The 8590-nt window shown below is 42.0% G+C and overlaps 1 long non-coding RNA gene across 1 annotated transcript; it reads left to right on the plus strand.

Moving 5' to 3' along the window:
• The first annotated feature begins 1547 nt into the window (after positions 1–1547).
• Positions 1548–5968, plus strand: LOC117439548 (uncharacterized). Its single transcript, XR_004551168.1, has 6 exons — positions 1548–1609; positions 2454–2567; positions 4670–4811; positions 4952–5144; positions 5346–5413; positions 5910–5968. It is a non-coding gene; the product is annotated as an uncharacterized lncRNA (long non-coding RNA).
• The last annotated feature ends 2622 nt before the right edge of the window (positions 5969–8590 follow it).

The following is an 8590-nucleotide window of genomic DNA, read 5'->3' on the forward strand; positions in this document are numbered from 1 at the left end:
GAGTAACAGCTGGCAAAATTACAGCCTCGTCTACTGATTTCAAATGTGTGCTCTAAAATGATATTTATAAATGACTATTATCATTATTATAAGCAAGACAATAAATAGCAAAGATATGTAGAAAATAAACGTATTTAAGATACGTTCATAACAAACGTAACGTGGGAGAAAATATGTTTCTAGAAGATATGTAGAAAATAAACGTATTTGAGATACGTTCATAACGAACGTAACGTGGGAGAAAATACGTTTCTTGCTTAACGTAATTGAGAATACAGTTTAGTTCTGTGGGAACGTAATATTTAGGAGACAGGGTTGAGTATTTACCTATAGAAACAAAGTTGTTTCTGTCCTTTAAGTAGGATTCAAACCAATTTAGAACTGTTTCCGAAAGTCCCACCCAGTTTTCCAGTCGGTCTAGTAATATGCTGTGGTCAACAGTGTCAAACGCAGCACTGAGATCTAATAATACTAACACTGAAGTTCTGCCACTGTCTGTGTTTAAGTGGATGTCATTAAAGACCTTTACAAGAGCAGTCTCAGTGCTGTGGTTTGGACGAAAGCCTGACTGGAACACATCAAAACAGTCATTTAAATGCAAGAAATTACTCAACTGTTGAAAAACAACTTTTTCAATGATTTTACCTAGAAATGGGAGGTTTGATATGGGCCTGTAATTGTTCATTACTGAAGCATCTAGATTATTCTTTTTTAAGAGCGGTTTAATGACTGCAGTTTTCAGGGCCTGTGGAAAAATACCTGAGTGAAGAGATTTGTTTACTATATGAAGTAGATCTGAGGCCATGCAAGGCAAAACATCTTTGAAAAATCCTGTTGGAATAATATCAAGGCAGCAGGAGGAGGACTTCAGAAGTTGTATAATGTCCTCTAGGTTTTTATCATTAATCTGATGGAATTGTGTCATGGTGTTGAATTGTGACGCAGGTTCTGGTCCAGGCTCTCGTCATCTCACGCCTAGACTACTGCAACTCCCTCCTGGCTGGTCTACCTGCATGTGGCATCCGACCTCTGCAGCTCATCCAGAATGCAGCGGCTCGTCTGGTCTTCAACCTTCCTAAATTCTCCCACACCACGCCGCTCCGTTGGTGCGGCCGGATTATGAGGACAATTCGCATGGATACACACCAGCATTATAAGGACATTTCGACTTGTGAAGACAAAACTGGTGTCCTCACAAGTCGCGCAGTGTAGAAGCACTTATCAACATGTAAATAAAACCCTCCCGCTTTTTCTCGGTATGTCCTTATAAACCGCCTATACCTGATTTCTAGTGTATATTTGTGTGTGCTCATTGTGTATAAAACGCTCGCACAGCCGATTCATGATATTGCAGTTTCATACACATTTCCCTCTCGTTTTACACAAAATAAGCGCTTTTCATTGCCTGGACACACCTGCTCACTGATTGGGCGGCTAAAGCGTCAATCAGGCAGGTTCTCATCAGGGATTGGCCAGCAGTCTTCACGCGGGCAGGTTCTCATCAGGGATTGGTCTTTCAGTTTTCGGTCAATGTCTCACCAAGAAACCGTAGCAGTAGTACATGGCTGAGGAGATCGCTGACGGCAATTCGGACTTTTAACCAAAATTGGTAAGTGATATTTTTATCATGTATTTGAAACAAAATATAAGGATTTAAATGTTTGTTTGGTGGCCACCTACAGCCTATCATCAAAACTGCAGCTGTTCGTTTATTACTTTGTTTGTCCGGCTCAGTGTACGCCACGAGGCAAGCTCCCCATCGCGTTTCGTGTGTTTAAAAACAATTATAGGATGAAGTTAGTTAGTTAGTTAGTTATTTAGTAAGTTAATCCTACCAAGAGACTGCATTTTACTGGAAACGTTACATTAACCTTTAGCTCTGCTGTCAGTTAGCACAGTTTAGCTTAGCATGAACCACATGGTAATGACTTTCGCTTTACAACTGAATTAAATGCAATGTGGTATTAAAAGGCTGACTATTTATGCCCACTCATGTGTGTTGATTACTAGTTATACTACTGGCCTGTTTTTGAGTAAATAATTGACTTTAAAATGCTGGTAAGACAGATGTGTGCTGTGTCTTACTGTGTAGCTCTCACACCCGTGCAGCCTTCATGCGGTTTCAACGGAGCGGCTCCTCAGTGCATGATCTGTGCATGCATGGAGGAGCGGACTACCGTGTTTTGCAAATGAAACGTGCAGCGTTTCATGCACCTGTAGGTTAAGGTTACATGCAGACGAAGCTGTTGACTGTAGGTGCACGGCCGTCGGAGCACACCAGGAGTGGAGTGCACCAGCTCGGCGTAAAAAAGGAGGTCTTAACTCTTAAGAGTGTATCATGCCTCATATTGCACCCCTCTTTTTTCTAATGCGTCTTTTTACCCCAAGAGATGTTATTGTTAACCATGCTTTGGTACATTAAACTTAGCCTGTTCTCTGTTTTATTTTGTTAGCAAGGATGACACAAAGGAGCAGGAGAAAGACTCCTGAACAGGATGCAATAGACCATATAATTCTGGGCAGAGACAAACCCTTCCTAGAGGCCAGGTTCATCAACACATTTAAAGGTAAGCTATCTCATACAGTATGTAGTATCAAAGACCGTATAGCATTGTTCCATCAATATGGTCGAACTGGGCACACAGGGAACCCTGACCTTTTAGCCATTGCTCTTAGGTCATCAGCCTCACGTATTTTCAACTAGGGCTGCAACAAACGACTAATTTGATAGTCGATTAATCTATCGATTAATGAAACGATTAATCGACTATTCGGACTATTATGCCTTGCACAATTTCTCAAACGCTCTTATTTAGCCATCAACTTTTAGATTTAGCTTGAGGTTGTTTTAGGCATGTGGAAACTAACAATGAAGACAATAAAGATGAATACTTGATTAAAAAATACATATTATTAAATTAACTAAACAAATTGTTTACAAAATGAACATTGCTTTTCATTTAAATTAAATAAATAATATTTCACATCAAAAGAAACAACAGTGTTTTAGCAAATAATGTGATAACAGAATTGTAAACAGAATAGCTGAAACTTTAACAAACTAACTAATTCAGTTACCTCAAATCATTACCCCATGTTTATATAATGTAGTTAACTCCGTGTGTTGCTGCTAGCATACATAACACCTGACGTGGAAACGTTACTCGTGGATGGGGCTACAGAGCTACTAGAAAGACAGTGGAACCTGGTGCATTCCTCCGTCTGAATGTGGAGCACTTTTGCTAAATGTTTAGACAAATTGCTCGTGTTACCGCCCTTACATGCTAAACTCTTATTGCACTTTTGGCAACGAGCAACGAGATGGGTAAAGTTTAACCACACCTCGGAGCGGCGTTCTCACCGCCATCTCCGCAGTGTGTTGCTACATGTAGCAGCCGCGTGTGTGTAAACGGCCCCGCCCCCTCCCACACAGACCAGGGAGAGAGATCTCGTCTGATCGAAAATACATCATAGACGCATTTGTTTGTCTTTTTACATATTATAAACGAGCTGGCCACACTAAGACTGCGATATAATGTTTTTGTTTCAATAATACATGACATGTATTTTTTAAATGTCTCCAGTACCAATAACGTTGTAGCTTAACGGCGCGTAAAACGCACGTGATGACGTCACCAACGAATCGACGACTGAATTAGTTGGTAACTAATTTGGTAATCGATTTTAATCGATTAAGTCGATTAGTTGTTGCACCCCTATTTTCAACAATGTACGTTTTCAGGATATGTAATATGTAAATGTGTGCCCCTCTCATTGAAAAACAACACTGTATACCAAATCAATTGTGTCCTAAACTGCCTCACACCTGCCGTGTTTAGAGATGCTTTGACTACACTTTTGGGGAGCCATGGTGAAGGTGTCTGCTCCATGCACCCCAGGGCACTGAGGAGAGGCTTCACAGAGCCTCTCCTCAGTGCCAGGGTTGTTTGGCAGGGTTAGCAAACTACCTGGCCCTTATTATTATATCATGAAGCCTTTTTAACCATGCATATGATCATTTATTGAAATCAAATGTGTACAACAGAACTTATGATAGCACAACATTGTCTATCCTCTCAATTTAGCTTCTTAATTATGACAGTGCACAATAATGGTACATTTAACTTTAAAATATAACATTTGTGTAGACATTTTATGTTTTATTTTGTATATGAACAAAGTACTATTGCTTAACAAGTATTTTCTAATATGTTGCAACATCTGATCTGAACATTAGACAGAACATGCTGATTAAAGCAGTGCTCTGTTTATTTACATTTAAATGAAATGCAATATAAAATAATGTGTCACTTCATACCAGTAAATAATCGTGATCTCATCATGAACTCACCCCTGGATATAGTCAAATCACAGCTACCCTCAACCCTAGCAGTGTTGGCATCACTATGTTAAGCGTTTCAAAGTACTGTTAACCAACACCTTGTGCATATCACTGTGGAGCTTCATTGCAGAAAGGAGTGTGTGCTGATCAAACAATTTTACTCCGTATTTACCTGCAAGGCACTTTACATGTCAGAGGCTAACTTGGATGAAGCTTGTGTGGATAACAGTGTTAGGCATCTAACACACTCATGGCATGGCAAATATTTACAAATAATTGGGTATAGGTAAATGTTTAATGTTAATGCATTTTTTTTTGCTATTGTAGGACGTGGTGTTTTTACACGGGAATATATTGCACCATCAACTTTTGTGGTGGAGTACCGTGGAATATTGGGTGTAAGTGAAGATCTAGATGTCAAAAATAACATCTTCTTATTCGATTTCAACTGGTCTGGAATGCACTTTTGGTGAGTTTGCTGCTTGTTGATTACCTCAAATGGATATTTGACCATTATCAGATGTATGTGTTTCCTAGTGACTTCTTGTATGAATTCAGTGCTTTTCTGTCATGATACATGATGTTGTATCTGGACTATTTGTCTTGCAGCATTAATGCTTCAAAAGAGGATGGAACACTTGGACGTCTTGCAAATGATAATCACAGGAATCCAAACTGCAGAGTGAAAAAAATCATTGTCAAAGGAACCCCACACTTGTGCCTATATTCTGTAAAGGAAATATTCCCAGAGGGGGAGATAACGTACAACTATGGGGATTCTGCTTGGCCCTGGTGCTTAAAGGTGAGGTTATGTTCTCTTTAGGGCATTGCTTAACTGACAGGGAAAAAGTTTGCATTTTTCTCCATGGTACTACGACTCAGCTCAGTTAAGCAGATTTGATTTATTTCAGTAAAAAATGTGTACTGTGTTAACATTATTTTCTGAATTTCATCTGATTAATAACAAAAGAGTCAATAATATCTTTCACTTATTTACGGGAAGTATGTGGTGGGACACGAGAGGCTGTGACCGAACATCGTACAACTGCTAACACATCAGGGGACAAGATGGTAAGTTTCAATGCATTGTTTTTCCAGACATTGGCACGTTGCGTGTCGCTGACCGGTATAGATTGAAGCTGTTTTACCAGGACTATCGTCTTGGTAGGGGGCTCCGTTTCCCCATACTTTGGGTCAAATTGAAACGGGTTAAATGTTATACAAAGAAAGAAAATGGCCGTCTGGTCACAGGGTGTCTTGTAGGGACAGCAGTCCTTGTAAGGACAGATGATTTTAACAGGAGTTAAAAATGACAACATTGAAAGGTGTTTGTATACTGTCATACTACACAGAAAGATAAAGGCCGTCTGGTCACAGGGTGTCTTGTAGGGACAGCAGTCCTTGTAAGGACAGATGTTTTACAACCTGTTGACATGACTAGATATTAGATAATTGCCTTCATCCAGCATGTGCACACCTCCATAACTGATAAACCTTTGCAGCACACAAGTCAGATCAAACCACTACCAAGGTGACAACGGTGTCTTTTTTTGTGCTACAATTTCAGGCTCCCTGTGAAGAAGCTTGTAACCCTGAGCCCGAGAGAGATCCTCCGTCCTCCCCACCAACCAAAATGGCAAGTTGTACTTCATATCACAATCACTTTCTGTGTCTGGCTATAGAGGGAAACAATACATGTACACTGGGCCTGTGACAGTATTGTACTTTTCTTAATGCTGTGAAAGATTAGTCGCATTCCAGAAACTGAAACATATGTGTCTCTATATTATTTAAGCCATAGTTTGTAGACTGTTATTTACTGCACCATGAAAAGATAAATGCTCAGAGTAAGAGTTAGGAGAAGTCGTATTTGGAACAGAGGAGCAGCGCTACCATGGCATTCATGAAACAAAATGAGGATGCCAACTTGTAATATGGTTAACATTACAGTCCTACTGTGCTCATCAGCTTTCTTCCTTGGATGAGATATGCTGATGGCTGCATGCACACATAGCATGCTAACAGTCAATGTGTTAGTAGATTTTTATCAATTATTGCTCTGTGATCAATTGCTTTAGGCCCTAACATGTTATATGGGGCTAATAATGTCTTTTTTTATTTTCATTGCTGGCTAATGAATTGAATAAAGTCGTGTTAATGTTCAGATTTGTGTCCCATTGATAGATGAATGGAAATGAGTCGATAATGTTTTTAATGTCGTGCCTATCTTTCACTTATTTACAGGAAGTATGTGGTGGGACACGAGAGGCTGCGACCGAACATCGTACAATGCTAACACATCAGGGGACAAGATGGTACGTTTCAATGCATTGTTTTTCCACACATTGGCACGTTGTGTGTCGCGTACCGGTATAGATTCAAGCTGTTTTACCAGGACTATCGTCTTGGTAAGGGGCTCCGTTTCCCCATACTTTGGGTCAAATTGAAACGGGTTAAATGTTATACACAGAAAGAAAATGGCCGTCTGGTCACAGGGTGTCTTGTAGGGACAGCAGTCCTTGTAAGGACAGATGATTTTAACAGGAGTTAAAAAATGACAACATTGAAAGGTTTTTGTATAATGTCATTCTACACAGAAATATAAAGACCGTCTGGTCACAGGGTGTCTTGTAGGGACAGCAGTCCTTGTAGGGACAGATGATTTTAACAGGAGTTGTCAACTGTCAACTGCCCTCAGCGACATCCAAGCCTGGATGTCAAAAAATCTACTTAACTTAACAATAACAAAACAGGGCTCATGGTTGTGGCCCCAAAAACCACTGCTCTGGAAGGTTGGAGATCTGCTCCTCACCATCGATGGCGGCTCCATCCACCCTTCCCCTGAGGTTCGCAGCCTGGGCGTCACTCTGGACTCTAGCCTCACCTTCAACTCCCACATCAGGTCTACCGTCAAAACTGCTTTCTTTCACCTACGAAACATCTCCAGACTCCGCCCCTCTCTCCCCGACCCCGTTGCAGAAACATTAATTCATACCTTCATCTCCTCTCGCCTGGACTACTGCAATGGAGTTCTGTTCGGGGTCACCAGCAAAGCCCTGGACAGGCTCCAGTACGTCCAGAACTCTGCAGCCAGGCTCCTCACCCACACTAACCCTGGCAACACATCACCCCCACCCTCATCCACCTTCACTGGCTCCCGGTCAAGTCACGCATCCAGTACAAACTCCTCCTGCTAACCTACAAATCTCTCCACTCCCTAGCCCCTCCATACATCTCTGAACTCCTTCAGCCCTACACCCCCTCTCGTCACCTGCGGTCCTCTGACAAAGGGCTGCTCTCCATCCAGCGCTCCAAGCTAAAAACATTTGGCAACAGAGCCTTCAGTGTCGCAGCCCCCACCCTCTGGAATTCTCTGTCCCTCTGCAATCAGGAATGCAGACACTCTGGACACCTTCAAAGAACACCTCAAACACCTTCTGTTCACTCAGGCCTTTGGCCTCAAGTAATTATAGTCACTTATTTCCTGCTATTGCTCTGTATGTTTATTATTACCTTTTGTTTTGTTACTTCTCATTGTAAAGCGTCCTTGGGTTTCGTGAAAGGCGCTATATAAATTTAAATTATTATTATTATTATTTAACGGGCGAATGTAGGTTGTGAATGCGGAGGAGGACCACCGTCCTAGTTGTTGTAGGGATGAGGTAGAGAGACCTTGATTAGCAACAGAGGTGGCTGCACCTATCCTGAAGGAATGTCCCGGGTATGATATAGGTGATAGGCCGGATTAATGAGAACTTGCTTGAGGTCGAAATTGACAGGGGCCATGACCCCTGCGAACCACTCTCCCTGGAAGAAACCCCCAAAACCCACGGATTGGGCGGCATCCGTGAAGAACCTCATTGAGTCAGAGGAATGCACGAGGTCATCGTAAAGAAAGTAACTCCGTTCCAGTGGGCGAGCAGGAGGGACCAGAAACGTAGGTCTGAGCGGCAGCCTTCGTCTAAGAAAACGCAGTCATGGAGGTTTGTCGACCGCTGATGCTGCATCCAGGAGGCGGGAGATGAACGAGCACCCCTGGGGGATGACGTGCATGGCGAAGTTGAGGTGTCCGAGAAGGGAGAGCAACTGTTGTTTTGTGATAACTTGTTGCTCGCAGTATGACTTGGTGATGCGCTGCAATTTGTCGGAGGGGAGAGACGCCTTCATGTCTATGGAGTCGAGGATGATGCCTAAGAACTCTAAGCGTGTGTCGGGACCTAACGTTTTCTCTTTGGAGAGAGGGACACC

The sequence above is a fragment of the Pseudochaenichthys georgianus genome, chromosome 24 (genome assembly GCF_902827115.2).
Source record: "Pseudochaenichthys georgianus chromosome 24, fPseGeo1.2, whole genome shotgun sequence".
NCBI lineage: Eukaryota > Metazoa > Chordata > Actinopteri > Perciformes > Channichthyidae > Pseudochaenichthys > Pseudochaenichthys georgianus.